Source organism: Rousettus aegyptiacus, unplaced genomic scaffold (genome assembly GCF_014176215.1).
Source record: "Rousettus aegyptiacus isolate mRouAeg1 unplaced genomic scaffold, mRouAeg1.p scaffold_m13_p_7, whole genome shotgun sequence".
Taxonomy (NCBI): Eukaryota; Metazoa; Chordata; class Mammalia; order Chiroptera; family Pteropodidae; genus Rousettus; species Rousettus aegyptiacus.
Genome location: NW_023416310.1, coordinates 4,904,754 through 4,922,823, shown reverse-complemented (window position 1 = coordinate 4,922,823; position 18,070 = coordinate 4,904,754). Strand labels below are relative to the sequence as shown.

Genomic DNA, 18,070 nt, shown 5'->3' with positions numbered 1-18,070 from the left:
CAGCTCACTCCGCCCCCCCCCCCCCTCCGTGTCAGGACGTGGTACCGCCCGGCTTCCATAGATACTGCTGCTGCTTCCTGGAGCATCTTCATTTTACGTAACCCTGCAACCTCCCAACTGGCCTCCCAGCTCAGGGGCCACCCCCACACAAGGCAGTTTCAGGAGCCCTTCTTTGGACTGTCAAGGTACCTATACTTAATGTTGCCGTGGCAACCACTTCCTCTCTGTGCCGTTGGCTAACTGCTCTGCCTCCTGCACTGAACCGTGAGCTCTGCCTTTGCCCAGTTGGCACAGTGCTGTCACATGGCAGATGCTAAGGGTCAAGGAATGAGCTAGTGAATGAATCAAAGCAACAAAAACGCATCGATTTGTCTTTATATCCACTCGACACAGAAATGAAGAGAAAGAGTGGTTTTATGCTACCAAGTGAATGGCCTCACCGCCTTTTAAATTTTAGTTTGCTGAATAGATTCGCAACAAGCTGTCTGTCTTCCATCTATTCATCCCTCCGACCAATATTTATTTGTTATCTGCTTTGTTCTTTGTATGCAATTAGATTGAACCATATGAAACGAATGATATGAGACAATGTTTTAGACCATTTTCATATGGTTCAACATCCTCTAATCACTGTAGGGGAAAAGCGCCTCCCTGGTCATAGCTTAGGGCATATACATGAAAAGTTCTGATATGCAATAACTATTCCTAAAATAAGTCTCTTTTTAAAGTTATATCAAATAATATGCCAACAGTTCTTGAATCAGTAAAGTGTTTGCTTCAAATTCATCTGTAATTAGTTTATAAATAGCGGTTATTGAAAAGCCGGCTTCACCCAAGGCTGATAATGGAAACTAACAAAATCTATAAACCACTGGAGAAAACATCTGCCCAGACTCGCCTGCTGAAAGAGAATGTGGTATATTTTAAAGCTAAAATGCTCTAAGTGTAGTATTTTATTGAAGACATAATGAGTACTGACAATATGACGGATGTTTTACGGTGACTAACAGCAGACCCTGCCCCGCTCAGTGAATTGGCGGGCCGGGTTCTGTGGCCACGGCAGAGAGATGATAAAAATACACCAGCAGGAAGGAGAAATCCCCAGTGGCTTCCACCACAGATGGGTCTCCAGGAACCTTAGAGCTAGTTTCAGTATAAAGCCAACAGAAACGCACTTTAAAAAAAAAAAATGTGTTTTTCTTGTTAAAATCCTACCATCACAGGTCTCTGAATTTCCTTCTACTACCTCACGGGCACAGCTGGAAGTCTGGGGAACAGGTCTGTGCGCCCTGTTTTTCATCCCCTTCATTCCTCACCAGAGTGCTGTGAGAACTGAATTACAGGTTTCAAAATGCTTCCCCCACCCCTAGTCTAAATAGGAGGTAAAGGAAGCCTGCGTGCTATTTGTATTTAAGGACCCTGGAGGAATCGTGAGAACAGAGCTTCTGCACGCATCAGCTGGAGCTGATTGGCTGATTGGACAGACACCTGGACACATTCAAACCCTCAATGAACTAGTCAATGACTGAAATATCAAAATTAGAAAGTCATGAGTTCGTATCGTGGTATTGTAACAAAACCATATTGTGTAGCATCAGAGTCGTAAATTTAAATATTTGTCCTGCCATTTAATTATTTTATGGCCTATACCTTACTGGGCTTTAGTTTTTTTGTTTTTGTTTTTTGTTGTTGTTGTTGTTTGTTTCCTTGTTTATGTTTTTTTTTCCGATCTGAAAAAAGAAAGTGGAGAATAATACCTAGCACAAATAGTTCTGAATATTACCTAAGATAATTATCTCTCAAACATCAAGCATAATACCACCTATGCTGCGATTGAGTGAAAACTCAGTCTTAATAAATGTGAGTTGAATTCAAATTTACCAAAACTGAACACATGTCCCCTGAACAAGCCCTCTGCTAGGCGGCTTTCATGCGTTTGTTCCCTTTAGCTCAGTGTGTGAGGTGTGACAAGAGTGACAATCACAATTGGAAACATTCATCTGACTTGGGCATGAATCTTTTAATAGCTGCAAAGGGTCTATTAGCCCCCTCTTACAATCTTTTGTTGGCAGAAGGATTGCCTGGTGATCTGACAGTACTTAAAATCACTCCTCACTTGTGCCCATAATGATAGGTTATTGTTATGAAACTCTTCAGGATCAAACATGATCATCGAAGGCTGTACTGTCACGGCACCTGATGCACGAGCAACATGAACACTTAGCTCTCACCTGCTTCCCATGTTTTCTCTACCACACCGTTTGCCCCCGATGTACATGAGCAAGTAACAAAGCCTCTCTAAGCCCCAAGTTTTTCGTCTTAAAATAGGTCTAATGATAGAATCCTGAGGAAGGACTAGGAGAAAGTACATGATGTCCTTGGCGAGTTTGGGATATGTTCAATACCCAATAAATGGTAGTTATCACCATTACGGCAAGAAAATCAAATGACTCTAAATACAAATTCTGACTTCCTGACTACCGGCCGGCCCAGTGACGCTGGGTAAATAAAACTTTTTCTGAGCCCCTATTTTCTCCTCTGTAAAATAGGGTAACTGAAATAACGCTTTTAGTTTTGCTATGGAGATCAGAGAACACAGGCAAAACCCCTTCACGCTCTCGCTTCTTTCTGCCAGTCCCCGGTCTCAGATGCAGTTTATCATCCTCGGGATGCCCCCAGGAGAGCAGCTTAAGGAGGCCCCGGCGACACTAAGCAGTTCGGATGAGGATAAACCATTTCCCACCAAAGCTGCGGAGCCCGGATTCTTTCTCCCTTATCTTGTAAGCACACGTGTGTGAAAGGAAGTCAGTTTACCCCTGCGTCTGCCTCTCAGCTAGTCTTCAAGCTACCGAGGTTTGGCTCGAGGTTATACAATAATACTCCGTTCCAAGAGCTTGAGGAGCGTGCCCAGAAAAATCGCTGCGCAGGTGAAAACGCAGCAGAAGGGTGCAGACGGGGTTTGCAGCTGGGCGCGAGAACATTAGCGTTAGACGCAGGAGCATGATGGCGACAGCGCCCAAATCCCACCCCCCGCCCCCACCCCCACCCCGCACAAAGGTCGCCATCAATGCAGCGCGAACAAAATCATGTGCAAGGTGCGGCGGCGCGTATGCTGCTCTGTCGTTCCCCATCCAGAAAGGTTTCCGGCTTGGCAGGATTTCCCCCTCCGCTAATCCAACGCTTCTTGGAAAATGTCATTCTGCTTGAATTTGCATAGCTCTGCCCCTCGCTCAGACACCTGGGGTTTCCGGATCAAAACTCCGATCCAGGGAAACTAAGACGCAGCGGGTGTTGGAAAAGCAATTCGCGACTGTGGGTTCCCACATGCGTTGCTTTAAAGAAATGTCAACCGGTTTCTTTTCAGCCTGTTTCCCTCGGTTCGCTTTTTCTCTCTAAGTTGCCAAGGAAGTCTACCTCCGGCATTCTCGAACGGCTGGGCTCATTGAGGACAGTCAGCTCCCTCAGACAAGGGCTCAACATTGAGCCGCCTTTTTGCAATGAATGAGGGAGATACAATGGGACATGGACGGTAACGGTCTGGTCACCACGTGCACAGTCCTCACAGAAACCACCGTGAGATAAACTATTTGCTAAGCTTCCACTCTCTGCCAAGCTCTTCACCGGCGTGACAGGGTAAATAAATTGCTTAAAGACAGAGTAAGGGAAGTGAAGAAATGCTCAAAACGAACCGACTTAAAACCTCATTCTTTTCCTTGTACCACATAGTCAGGGCTGTAGGAGAGATTTATTTTTTTATTTTTTATTTTTTTTAGGGACAATGTTCTGGTGGCAGAACCTTAATTTAAAAGGCAGTAGGATCCAGCCTGAGAACCTCTCCGCTGGGTGATCTCATTCTAGGGACAAACTCTTAAATGGCCAGTGGACGGGAGAGGAAATCTCCAGTCCGCCTGTGTTCCTGCCCCACCCCCTGACCGAACTCGAGTGGAACCAGGCTCTTCAGATTAGGGACTGTGAGCTCTCCTGGGGCCTCGCTGCCAGGGAAGTCCTTCGGAACCCGTGCCCTTGGATTGGGGTGTGAACCCCACAGATGAAAACCTCAAACGTGGATGCCAGGAGCAGGTGTCCCTCAGGCTCCACCCCCGGGGTACACCTTTCAGCCTTCCCTGCTCTCGTAGAAACTTTGCCCATTCATATATAACCCCAACCCTCCCCGCTGCACCCTCCTGTCCTCTACACTGATGAATTGAAACGTGGACCGGAATTTTTCTCCAGTCTGCTAGGCCAGCGCCCCTGCCAAGACCAAGTGGGCCGATTCATCCTATGGCAGTTCCTGCGTGCTGCTCCCCAGATATCACAGCCAGGCCGGCGAACGTGCTGTCTGTGTGTCAGGGGAGAGAAGACACCTGGGCCGGATCCCACGGTTGTCATGACAGCCGAGTCGAAAATAGACTTTCAGACACAAGAGCTGTTTGGCTGACTCTGACCTACATGTAAGCGTAAATATTATTCGTGTTGGAAGGGAAGCGATCTTCTGTTTTATTCAGGGAGATATTTAGAAACGCGGGCTGTGGACCTGCTCCGTGGGGACTCTAGGAAGTTTGAAAACAACTTCTAAACTGTGAAGATTATAATAGCGTGTACCTTTCATAATAACATCCTTGTCTAAGATGACACCTTATTAACGCCTGGTTGCATGTTACATACTCATTCTGCACAGAGAATATTTGTAAGCTTTGGGGTGCAAAAGTAAACCCTGTCGTCGATATCTGTATTCATCCACCTTCTGCCATCTCTCTGGAAACACCTTAGAATTAAGAAATCCCAAGTCCTTCCTCATGTCCCCACTCAACTTCGTTACATTTCCTCTGTCCATTAGAGTCCATAGTCAGCTATAACATTTTCACAAGCAATAATCCTGGCATTTTCCTCTAGAAAGTTTCGCTGAATATTGTATAGTACACAGGCAGAAAGCTCAGGCTTGGACCTAGGATGTCCAAGACCAAAACCATTAAGTCACGTGTGGCTGCCGAGTGCTTGAAATGTGGAAAAGATACACTACAAGCGTGCTTTAATATGAAAAATAACGTAAATCATTGCATTCATAGTTGTTATATTGATTACATGTTAAAATAAACAATAGTTTGGATATATTTGCCTAAATACACGTTCTTTCATTTAATTTTACCTGTTTCTTTTCATCTTTTTAACATGGTTACTGCTCGTATTAGTGTTCTCCAGAGAAACAGAATTTATATACTTACATATGTATGTGTGTGTGTGTGTGTGTGTGTGTGTGTGTGTGTGTGTGTAAAAACTATAGGAATTCACTCACAGTTTTGGAGGCTGAGAAGTCCCACAATCTGCCGCCTGCAATCTGGAGACCCGGAACGGCCAGCGAGGCCTGTCAGTCCCAGTACAAAACCCTGTGAACAAGCAGAGCGATGGTGTAAATCCCAGTCCGGAGGAGAAGATGAGGGGAAACAGCTCAGGTTGAGGGGGAAGCAGGAATGAAAGGGGCGAATCCCTCCTGCCTCTGCCTTCTGTGCTGTGCGGCACCTCGGGGGGCTGGACAACGCTCCCCAGCACTGGGGAGGCCAGTCTGCTTTGGGGAGTCCCCTGATTCGATGCTGATCTCATGCAGAAACACCCTCCCTGACACGTCCCGGGAGGATATTTAATCCGGGCATCCCGGGGCCAGTCAAGTTGACATACAAAATTAACCACGTTACCGCTTCGTTGTACTTGGATGTGGTAACTAAAAAAAAATTAAATTACATTTGTGGTTTGCGTCATAGAAAGATGGATAGAAAGACGATAGAAAGCCTATAGTTCGTGATGACTAGGGGGTGTCTGAGAATGAACAGGGATGACAAGGAAATTCAAATCTCTGCCTAAATGATTTGAGGGAGCTGACCTGGCTGATCTAAAAAGCAGACTGTGGCCACTTGTATTTATTCAATATCACATTAGCCCTTCGTATTATCTTTATAAAACTTCGCAGCTCTTACTACTCTGAGATGATTTTAAATGTTTATGTCTTCAGCTGATCTTTCCACTACAGGACATGCCAACAAGGTTGCAGACTTTGTCCGACCTGGTCATCACTCCATGCCCAGGACTTAGTAGATGTTGAACAAACACCTTCTGGATGAATGAATGAATGCATTCTGAGCCTCCAGTCATCACGATTCTTCTCTCGTACCCTCCTCTTCCTCGCCTTCTCTTCGTGGTGTGACTCGAAGCCATAAATACTAAAGTCTCCTTCCGAAACACAACTCAAGCCTTAATTTCTACATCTCTCTACAGCATTCTGACTCATCCGTGATCTCACAGAATCCCGAGTCTAGCATCATCACATGCTTCTAGGACATTTTCTTCTCTTTTTCTTCGCCTTCACTACAAGTTCTTCCAGGATGGGAACCATATCTCTTATCTCTGAATTCTTATTGCTCACCCGAAAACCTGGCATCCTAACTAGGGAGAAGAGCCAAGTGATCAGGGCCAGGTGACTCAGGCTGACCGGCGGACCGTGGAGGTGACTTGTGGCATTTTTGCTCTCCATTTCCTTGCCTATGAGAGGGAAGCTTCCCAGTGGAATTTATTTCCGGAGTTGCTATCTTTTCTGTTAGCATGTATGTGTACGTTCTCATATTTTTGCACAAACAGAAACATACTATGCACACTTGCTTGCTTCCTGCTTCTTTTATTTAACAATTTGTTGTAATTTAATTTGAGAACTTCCCATATCCATGGTATAAAGCTATCTTCATTCTTTTATTATTATTATTATTATTATTACTATTATTTATGTCTACAGCACCTGGTCTTCCTAGGTGGTCTCCCATCCAAGTCCTAACCAGGCCTGACCCTGCTTAGCTTCCAAGATCAGACATCGGGCTTGTTCAGGGTGGCGTGGCCGTAGACCATGGACTGTGGCTCCACTGGGTATCTCATTCGTTTTGATGGTTGCATATTATTTGATATTATAGATTATCTGAATTATTAACTGGTTTCCTATTGATGGACTCTGAAGTCATTTTCATTCTGTAATTCCGAAATAATAGACTCGAATGTGTGCGAAGGCTGTAGAGAATCTATCAGTAAGGTGAAGTTCTGAAAGTGGCATTACTAAATCAAAAGGTATATGTATCTTTTATTTTGATATATGTTCCCTAATTATTCTTCATAGAGTTGTACTATTTAAACTTCCACAGACAATTCAGAAAAGTACATGGTATTACCACGCTTACCAACATAATGTAATACCAAATATTTTGATCTTTGCCAATCTGATAGGAAATGTTTTGTCATTATCATTTCCATTTGCATTTCTCTTACTGTGAGTCAAGTTGAATGTTTCTATGTATTGAAAAGCCATTCATGTATATTTTTTCTATGAATCATCCCATCATATCATTTTCCCATTAAACTACTGCATCGTTGATCTTTTCTTGTCAATATATAGAAACTCTTTATATATTAAGAACATTTTGTCTATGATGTCTATGCAAATATTTTTCTTGGGTTTTTTGTTCCATTCATATAGTAAAATTTATGACTTATGAGTTTGTTATTTTTACTTATAAAAGCCTTCCCACTCCAAGATTTATTTTTTATTCTCTAACATTTTCTTCCAGTTTATGTCTAAACCTTGGATTCATCCAAAATTCGTTTTGTTGTAAGTTATAAAAGAACAACCAGCATTATTTTTTCCAGATGTTCATTCAGTTGTCCCTCCAGTATTCTTTGTGTTCTTTAATCACAGTTCTCAAGTTTATTTTAGTCTCTTTTCTATAGTTACGTAGATTCAACTATCTCTGCCATTCCCTTTATTATAGTTCCCTCCCCGCTCCCTCTTCAGAATTGTTTTGAGGGTAAAAGTTAATGTCAATCAGCCTCGCATGGACTAGGTGCTCCACAAATGTTCTCTCTATTGTTATTTTGTTTCGTTCAATTATATCATTGATTTCAGCATATATTGAAGTTCCTCTGTTTACTTAATAGTTAAAAAACTGTTACAGTAACCCAAAGCAATAATTACCACAGCATTTATTGGGCGACTACATAATTACACAAGCTATAGAGGATTTACGTGAGTAACTCCATGATCCCGAAATGCATGGGACAGAGACTTTTCCTGCAGGGAGCTTAGGGGCAATTCCACTGGCAGCAGATCACCAACAGCTACTTCAGCGTTAGGCAAATGGGAACAGAGCTGCAAGGGAAGGGGAGGAAGAATTCCGTGTGAGAGAATGGGGGGAGAATTTAGTCTCGCTGGAAGAACTGGAGCAGGACTAATGTACGTGATGTCCCTCAGTGTGAACCGTGAGGATAAGGAGGCTCGTAATTGATGGAGTTAGGAGAGAAAAACATTCTAATCAGCCAACACTGGGGCCGAAGCATAAACCCATGAGCCTGCAAACCATGGGCAGAATAGAAAGTAAAATGGATGAATTAGAATATCCGTCCCTCTGCTTACATCGTTAGCAAAAAATTTTGTGCCGGGGTAACCACTTCATAGAAGACCGTTTGTCCAGGGCTGGGACAGTGACGCCTCTGAGCTGACCCTTGGACTCTGCTGCCCATCGAACCACAAAGGATCTTGGGCTGAGTGAGACTCTTCAGCTGCCCAAAATTAGATTTTTAAATACTGTTATGAGTCCCTTCACTTTCTTTAGCCCTAATTTTTCTCATTTGTTTTATAGTATGGTTATGAGTAAGGTATACAAGCATCTATTACAGTGTGAGGCTCTCAGACAGTTTATTAAAATAAGTGAGAGCTTAGCTAAATTGTTTTCAAAATGCCTTTCGGATGCCCTGATGAAATCGCCCTGTGGAAGAGAGGCCTGGAGCTTGTGAAAATTTAGGAATTAGGAGTAAAGATTTTTAGAATCTGTGCATATAGATGACATCTGAAGATATGGATAAGATCTCGCGGGAAAATAATTCTGAGAACGGGAGGTGAAATCTAACAACACAGCCTCAAAGGGCACCAAAGCACAGGTCCGTGCATAGTACTACATAAAGGGCCAAAATATAGAGGTGAAAATTGCAGTTACCAAAAATAAAAATAAAAAAAATAGACTATCCAGAAAAACAGAATAAAGAAAATGAAAGTCATTCATAATTGTATTATTCAGAAATAATCGTTTTTAATATTTCGATCTCTTTTTGTTTTTCTCTAAGCCTATTATTACTTTTTAACAAAAATTGGACCATACTCTACATAAGTTTTTTAAAATACGGAGTTCTTTGTGAAAATGTTCAACATTCACTCTACGAACATTTATGGGGCATGTACCATGTTCTGCATGTTGGATAAAATGGTGAACTAGACAGAAAACGTCTTTGCCATCATAAGATTTACATTCTAGTGGGGAAGACAGACAATGAGGAAATCAGTGAGAACAGATACGACCATTCGGGAGATTAATGCTATGGTATGAGAGAGAGCAGGGTAAGAGACTGGAAACATGAAAAGGATGCCGGTTCCTTTGCACAAGGTGGCAAGGGAAGAAAGCAGTGTTTGAGGCGACCCCAAAGAAAAACAAACATAAATAAATTAACGTGGTATTATTTTTCTGGATTTTTTGTTATTTGCAGTACACGTTAGCTTTTTAGCTGTTCAACTCGTGTTTTCTATTCGTTTTCCATTCCAAGGAAACTCACCTTTGTCTCTAAAAAAGGTGATTACCTAGTCTTGAAGACCACAAAGAAGACAGACAAATGAACAGACAATTCTACAGATCTAAGTGAGAAGACAGAGTGCCAGAGAAGCTGAGGTAAGAGGAGGGGCATCTAATTTAGCGGGATCCGGGAAAATAAATTAGATTACATCTTAGTCGAGACCTGATCAACCACATAAAACAGGTGAGGAAGGGGAGGCGAGGCAGAGCAAACATGAGCCCAACAGTATGTGTGTGCGGTGTGTGCTGGTGGTTCGGCGTCGAGTCAAAGAAATAATAGCTGAGAGGTCCCGCCTATAGAGAGCAGGACACACCTGGGAGGGTAAGAGGTTACGAGAAATTATCTTCAAAACATTTAGTTCTGAAAATCATTTGCAATATCACTAAAGAGGAATGTGGAAGGCAGGTGGTGTTCCAGAACTTATTTATGCTTAAAGGGCACTGATTGATATCTATGAATAGGGCTTCACAGGATGCTTTTTGCTCATAATGATCTCATAAGCAACCACACACTTTTGATTATAGAGTTCTCACCCTAACGAGCAAATCTTTCTCTTAGTGTCTTCCCACTGTCCATGGGGTTCGCTTCATTTTTATTCATGAATCAACTTCTTAAATAAATGTTCATCTTTCATCAAGTGCTTCAATTGCTAATCAAACCTGCATGTCATCAGAGCTTGCTCATCTATTGAAATATGTCTTATATCTAGAGAGATAATGATCTGTGAATGGAAAATACACAGAATTCTTGGGATTGATTCTGAGCTCCGTCCCGGCTCCAGTTTCTACTAGGTAGGTAACTTCGGACTAGACATTTGAAACCTGTGTGTCTCAAAGTCTTCAAGTGTAAACTAGCGGTAAGAATCAACCTCGATTTTACAGAGTTGCAGGTGGTCTAAGCAAGATCGCAAATGTGGAAAAACGCTTTCTGAACTGTGAAATGTTGTGTGTAATTCCTTCAATTGTTGTAACTTGTCTCTCCTGTTAGCTGGAAAAGAGAGTTTACATTTCATTTGTGTTAATGTCTTTGTTACATAAATTCTTTTGAGTTTACTCATTTACAATTATTTTAAGTCTAAATTCTGAGACCTCCTAGTCTAGATCACAGCATCTCACACTAATGCTATGCCCATAATCTTCCTGTTTTTGAAGATCCCAGGGATAAATTCTTCTACTTGCATTTTAGTGCAGGGTTCTTATTTACAAAATATTTCAGTGGTTAATCTTTTGGTCACAATTACAATGAGATAGAGACTGCCCATTTACGACGACCACAGTAGGAGGTTTCTGCTGTAAATTGTAAAGATGTGTGATGATCTTGAGTCATTTTTTCTCTGTCCATGGATCAGACAAAATATAATGAAAAATATTCTTTTTTAAAAAATGTCTTTGTTGAGATAACAATAATAATTATTAAATACTATCTGCCTGGAAAACAGTGTACTTTTGTGGTTTATGTACATTACCACATTTTAAACCCCAGAATGAATTTATATATTAGCTATTATTATTAAATCCACATAACAGATGAGGTGCCTAAGTTTCAGAAATGGTAAAAAATTTCCTTAAAGCTACACAGCAGACAAGTAGCTAATAGGATTTGAACATGATTTTGCCTGCCTGCTAGACCCAGCTGACAGAGATTAGCATTGCACATAATAATATCTGAAATTATATACACAGAATTACACAGTTGCAAGTATCTTTAATATAAAAGCTGAGTCAAAATTCAATCTTAACCACTAGTAGTTTGAACTTGGGCACATTAATTTAACCTCTCTGAGCTTACCTTTCATATATAAAAAATCAAGATCATGTCTGCTAGTTCGTAGGTCTTTACTTGTCTGAAAATTCTATAATTTTGTGTTTCCTTGGACTGTGTTGAATTTTTAATATCAGAAAAAATCAATAGCAGCAGCAACCAGCTATTAGAGAGTCAGATATCATTGTTATCTTTCATTTTTAAGAGTAAATAATATGAAAAACAGCTAGGGAATTTCTGCTGCAACAAATGGCAGGCCAGCTATTATTGTTGGTTTTTAAGGTGTGTCACAGCCCTTGAAACTTACTGCAGAATTATATAATATTCTCTCTGGAGGGGGTCTTAAAATTAGATGGAAGTATGAGTTAGAGAAACTATTCTAACAAATAAATCCCCAAATTCCAGAAACTTAATATAGAAATTATTTCTCTTTTAAATTATGCTGCGATTTTGTTTGAGGATGACTCTCTTCCACAAGGTGTTTCAAGGATCCAGGCTCCTTGATTCTAAAACCCTCCTAAGGCCAAGTCATTTTCAGTATGTTGCTTGTGGAAGGGGGCCTGGAGTGTGAGGGATATTCTCATTTCCTGAAAGCTGTGGCCCAGGAATAGTACACACAGCTTCCACTTACGTGTCATTGGCTAAAATTCTCATGTTGTTATTTAACTGAAAAAGAGGCTGGAGAATGCAGAAGAAAACATTGAAACTAGCGAGCAGAAAGCAATCTCTGTCCCCATGCATTCTCCGACCAGCCCATGTGTGAGGCACTCTTCGTCCTACCCAGAGACTCATTCACCACTGGGTTCCAGCGCTCAGCGGTTCCAAGTCTGTGATCTCCAGACCCGGTGACTTCTCCATCAAGTCTAGAGGTGGCTCCTTATGCTCAGGCGACGTATGAACTAAGAAGAGCAGGTGCCTGTCCTCCAAACACATATCCAATATACCAGGGTGTAGCAGGTCCAGTATAATCATGTGAAACTCCTCTTTACATGAGAAAGAGCAGAAAATAGGAGGCACTCACTAGTCCCCAGTCATGATGGGACCTGCTGGGCAGGTGAAGCATCCTTGCTCTGGCCCAGGAGGAAGTTCCCTGGGATTGGCATGCTCCCTGGGAGAAGTTCCATTTTCTGGCTATTCTCTGGGACTTTGGTCCTGGCTCGCAGGAAGGGGTTCACTGCCCATTACCCTCCATGGCCGCATAGTTGTGTTGGGGGCTGAAGAGATTTTGCTGTATATTTCTTGCTTTTGCAAATCTTGGGAACCAAGTATTGTTTTATAGTCACAGGGATTTGGGTTTTTGTTTTTATGTTTAACATCCAGGATCACTGTTTCTTTGGCAATATAATATCCTTAAAAAGTTCCCACTATGGATTGTATTGTGTCACCGCCAATTTATACATTGATGTTCTAACCACAAATACCTCAGACTGTGACCTCATTTGGAGAGAGGGTCTTTACAAGTTCAATTAAGGTCACGAGGATGGGCCCTCCTCCAATACGTCAGGTGTCCTTATAAAAAGGGAAAATTGGAGACAGACTTGCACACAGGAAAATGCCATGAGAAGGTGAAGATGGCCACCTACAAGCCAAGAGGAAGGACCTAAAGAAGAGCCATGCCTCACAGCCCTCGAAAAAAACAACAACAACCTTGCTGACCCTTCCATTTGGACCTCTGGCCTCCGGAAGTGTGAGATAATAAATTCCTGTTCCTTAAGCATCTCCAAGGGTAGCCCTTTGTCATGGCAGGCCTAGTAAACTCATGTAATTCCTTTGAAAGTTTCTGATCTATCTTCCGATTACTTCCACGTGTAAAACTTAAAGATTTTTCCCAGGCGTAGGAATCAAGTTTGCTTTATTTCTCTGCTTCCTAATTCCTAGGGCTATATCTCTCAATTTAATATTTGATAGCATGGAGCCACATGAAATAATAGGCTTGAGTAGAAAGGCTTTATTTACCCTTAACCTGATCTTCGTTATAGGACTGAGTCCCTGTGTGTTGTCGAGTAGATTTAATGGGTCCTTTCCCGGCTGATAGCCTTTTCCAGAATTATCTCTTACCATTTGGGGTCCAGATGCCATTTGCTTTTCAACGTATCAAGACCACATTTCTGAACTCTACGTCCTTAGGCTTCTGCTCTCCCACCAGTCAGTCCTCTCCTGAGCTCATCTTTTTTTTTTTTTTTCATGATACCTCGCTACAGAGTAAAGGCCAAGTCATGCTAACACTATGGTTCTTCCTAACTGCGCTTCTTACAGATACGGGTCAGTAAAAATGTGGTCTGTTTCCAGGCAATAATTTTATCATCTGAATAAAATCATATTCTGGACAGAAATATCTTTTCTTTTCTTTCTTTTTTTTTTTTTTTTTTTTTTTTTTTTGGCGACTGGTCCTGCCTGCCTGTTAATTCAATGCCATCTATTTTGGGTATTTACTTAAGATGGCATTTCATTTCCGGTAGCAATGTTTGTGTTACCTACAGTGATTGTAGCAGCTGTGGCAAATTAACTCCCAAGTTCAGCGGCATAGCACAACAGAAGTGTATCGCTTTCTCAAATAAAGCGTGAATGTCTCTGGTACCTAAGGTCTTTGCTTCTGCTTTTTAATGTGGAGACTCGGAGACCCAGGCTCCTCCTATTCCAAGGTGCGCTAATCCCTGACGCCTCACCGGTGGCAAAAGGAAGAACACGGAGCGTGAAGGTGGCACGGCCACTTCGTCGAAGCCGTGAGCCAAGTGGCGCATGTCACTGCTGCCCCCCTTAGACGGTCTGAACGTCAACCAAGTGGCCACTTCTAATTGTAAGAGAAACGAAGACATTTAGTCTAGCTGTGTGCCCCAGAAGAAGAGGGCGTGAAGGTTTTGGTGAGCAGGGGTCGTCTTTGCCGTTAGAGGTGTGATGCCTATTTTGTAGACGATAAAATTTTACAGGTTTTTTGTTCCTTTTTAAAATATAGATTTTTTTCACCTCTAAGTTTTAACAAACACCTGAATGAATATAAGCTTAGGCACTTTCATAAAAATTCAAGGACACCATCTCCAAAGTACTCAAAGGTGTCCATGGAGCTAACTCAAGAATCAAGTTCACAAGGACATGGAGCTCACATCGTCATCTTGCTCAACAATGGAGCCAACCGAATCCTCTGGTGCACTGGCTTCTGGGAGCTGCCGGCTCCGAGGAGTCACGAGGGGCCGGCAGAGGCCTGAATAACTCATGGCCGAAGTTACAGTCACTCGACCGGCATTCTGCAAACTGTATCCTCTCCTTACACCAAAAGCCAATGTGACAGACAGGACGAATCTGCCCTTCTCTTTAAATGTGACCTTACAGATTACAGCCATGAATTATTTTATATGTGATAGGAAAAGAATCTCTGAACACTGACGTCCTTGTGCGCTGCATTTGTAAACTGCTTTCACAAAAGATTCATTATCTCCCAGAAACATCAGTATGTTTCATCATCTCCGGTTCTCAGATTTAGAAGCTGAGGTTCACAGAAGTGAGGAGTGATATACCCCCAAATAAATAAGTGATGCAACTAAAATAAATAAGAGCTGGACTCGGTCCCTGCCATAGGCTGCCTTCTAGCTACTTAAAATTCCACCTCGAAATTTGATGCATTAGAAGAACAAGAATAATTAAATATATTCCAGTTAAGCTCTAAATATTTTTACAAGCAAAGCAGCGTCTGGTGGGAGCTCGGCGTTGGGGGCTTCCTTCTCCACGGCTTCTCCTTCCCAGTAGGTTCTGCTTCTGCAGTTACATAACTCGCTTCACCCAGGTCCCGCTGAGTGTTTGACTGCAGACGTCAAAGCGATCAGCAGATCTGGTTAACAGACACTTCGACTTCAACTCTGAGTGAAATGAGTTTCCAGAATAAATGCGGTAACTTTTTCCCCTTAGGTTCTGTTTTTTCCTAAAGTGTTTTTCTTCTCCTTGTCTGAAAACGACATTATTGAAGACAGAGCCCCAGGCTCTCAAAATAATAAGTTATTTAAAGAAAGAAGAAAATGCTCGAAGTTAAATAGTTTACTGTTGAGCTGTTGGTTGGAATGTGTTTCAGCAGAGGCCCCAGAAGTATGAAGCATGAAGTCAAGGAAATCACACACTTTGGGTACTTGCAGCCCTGGGACACACGGAACCCCGGATCTGCCCTTGGTCAGCTGCACATTCACCTTGAACTCTGATGAATATAATAGACATAATGGCAGAACTGTTACTCTTTTCGATACTCTTCATCGGTTTGTTGCTGCATGCCAGACTCTAGGTTTACCGTGGATTATCTCACTGGAAGTTCATACACAGTAAACAGGCTTCATGGGCCCGTTCACAGAGCTCATGCAGATTAAGAGCAGTGAGACGCAAAGTGACTGTCATGGGGCCTCTGCATGACGCTAGGCCTCTGCACGTAACTGATGTTGATAAACATTGTAATGATGTAGATACGAGGGCAGAATGGAAGACGTGCTAATTGATGAGTCCGTCAGAGCAAAAATTATAGGAGACTGGAGTCTACTGTGGAAGTGTTATCTCTACCTAACCGTAGCTAACACTTATTAGTTGTAGCTGGAGATTTTTTTTTCTTCTTTTTACCGAAGTTGCGGTAAGAAACTCATTATACAAGATGCAATCGTTTTGGAAAGAAAAGTATTATTTAACACATTTCCCACGTGATATGCCTCCAGATTGTAAAATGACTTTTCCGTATTGGAGTTCACTCAAATCCCATCTTGAGTACAATGTGCTTACAGATCTCATTCTAAAAATATCTCTTTGTGTTTTGGAACTTAGAAGGAGTCTACTAAGTCAGGAGAAAGGGAGTTTCAAGTTTCTCATTCCCTTACTGTTCCTAGGTGAATTGCTGCAAAGCACATCATTTATTACCTCTATTATGACAAACAGATAACATTTTGAAAGGCTTGGGGAAATTATTTGAGTGTAGCATTGTTAAGAGATCAAACTCAAAGAAACACTCTTTTCCACATCTGTTAAGAGTGTTTGTTTCATTTCTGAACAGATAGTCCTACATTCTTAAAGGTTTTCTTTCCTTTTTTTTTTCTTTTGACCAATGTGTCCCATGTAAGATCCTAGATCTGCTGCCAGACTATGGAAAACCCACTAGAATCAAAAGGCAGCCATAGCAGAGCACAATAACTTTTCATGAAGCCAAACTACACGGAGGATTTGGTAAACTCAATGTCTCGCAAGACATCGTTTGTATATTTCAGAGCAGGCTGAGTAGAAGTACAAATCCAGAGCATGGCAGGAAGGAGCCACTCACTCAAAACAAAAACGTCCTCCTATTTCTCAGATGGTTTGCTTTTGGAGAGAATAAATCAAATACGACACACCTGGATAACAAGTATATACCAACTCATGCAGTTAGAGGAAGGGTTTGTATTAATTTATTGTCTTCGGTGAATCTATTTTGAAAAGCAAAGTGCATTCTGGGACAAGAGTGATTTTTTTTCTTTCCAAACCTAAAATTGGCAGCAGAGAAGAGCCAGCCCCTTTTTATCTGATTCCCAACCTCCCTTCCATTAAAATTTTAAGGAAAGTTTTCAGGGAGAAGAGGAACATATTCCTTGCCTCTAAAAACTTTGCATTGATAGTCTGTGCTCTCCAGCACATGTGGCTGCTTAAATTTAAACCTAATTTAAATCAAATAAAATTAAAAATGCAATTCCTCAGTCGTACTAGGCACAAGTGCTTGTTAGTCACATGCAGCTAGTGCACAGCGTATGTACAGAAAAGACCAGTCAGTGGGAAGAGTCCTAACGGGCAGTGTTGTGATCCCTTAAGAGTCTCATGAGCACAAACCACTTTGGATGGTCTGCCAAATCCGGCGCTCTTTTGACTCCCTCTCTTTCTATCACTCCGAGACAAAAACTGGAAGGCCCGAATGATTAAAATCAGTCAAAGATTAATTCTTCAATTATCCCTATTCATCAAAATTCCTATTAATTATCATTCAAAGCAGAGTCACTCAACCAGGACAAACCTGTAGCTAATGAGACTGTAGCTCAAGAAAGATGTGAATTTTTCCTTGCGCACAGCCAGCAAACATTGAGGCTTGTTTTTCACAGGAATTGACCTACCCTTGGTAATGAAGAAATTGGCATTGCAACAACAGCTAAAGTATGTGGCATTGACTTAGCAATCAAGTAGCAAACAGCGAGAAAACCAATATCAGAAAACTGAAGCACCTTTGTAGCTGGAAGAAAGAACATTTTATTAAATTGTTTCCACTGATAACTTGGAAGGCAGAACGAATTCCTCCTGGACTTATAGTTCCAGGAGAAGGAAATAGAAAACAGGTCAGCTCTGTATATTGGATGTTACTGACTGCACTTTACAAAGCATTAGAAGAAAAACTTGAGTTTAGGCGAAAATTGTCTGGTTTGAAAGAGAAGGGAGATAAAAAAATTTTAAATTTGAGCACAGGTAAAAATCAGTCTTCTAGACTCAAAACAGTAAGAAAAAGTTGGGGAAGTGTTTTAAATAACAAACATTAGAACTCAGCCTTATGTCAAAAATCAGATTAAGAGTATGGTTTGAACTCAAGTTCATTATGCCAAATAGATTCAGGTAGCTTCGTTAAGTTCAGAGAAAGAGCTTTATGGGCTAGAAAGTAAAGAAGTATTATATATTATAAAATTATATT

The 18,070-nt window shown here is 41.6% G+C and overlaps 1 pseudogene; it reads right to left on the bottom strand.

The window, feature by feature from the left end:
• Nucleotides 1–6,769: 6,769 nt before the first annotated feature.
• Nucleotides 6,770–6,885, bottom strand: LOC118605716 (annotated as a pseudogene).
• Nucleotides 6,886–18,070: the final 11,185 nt, after the last annotated feature.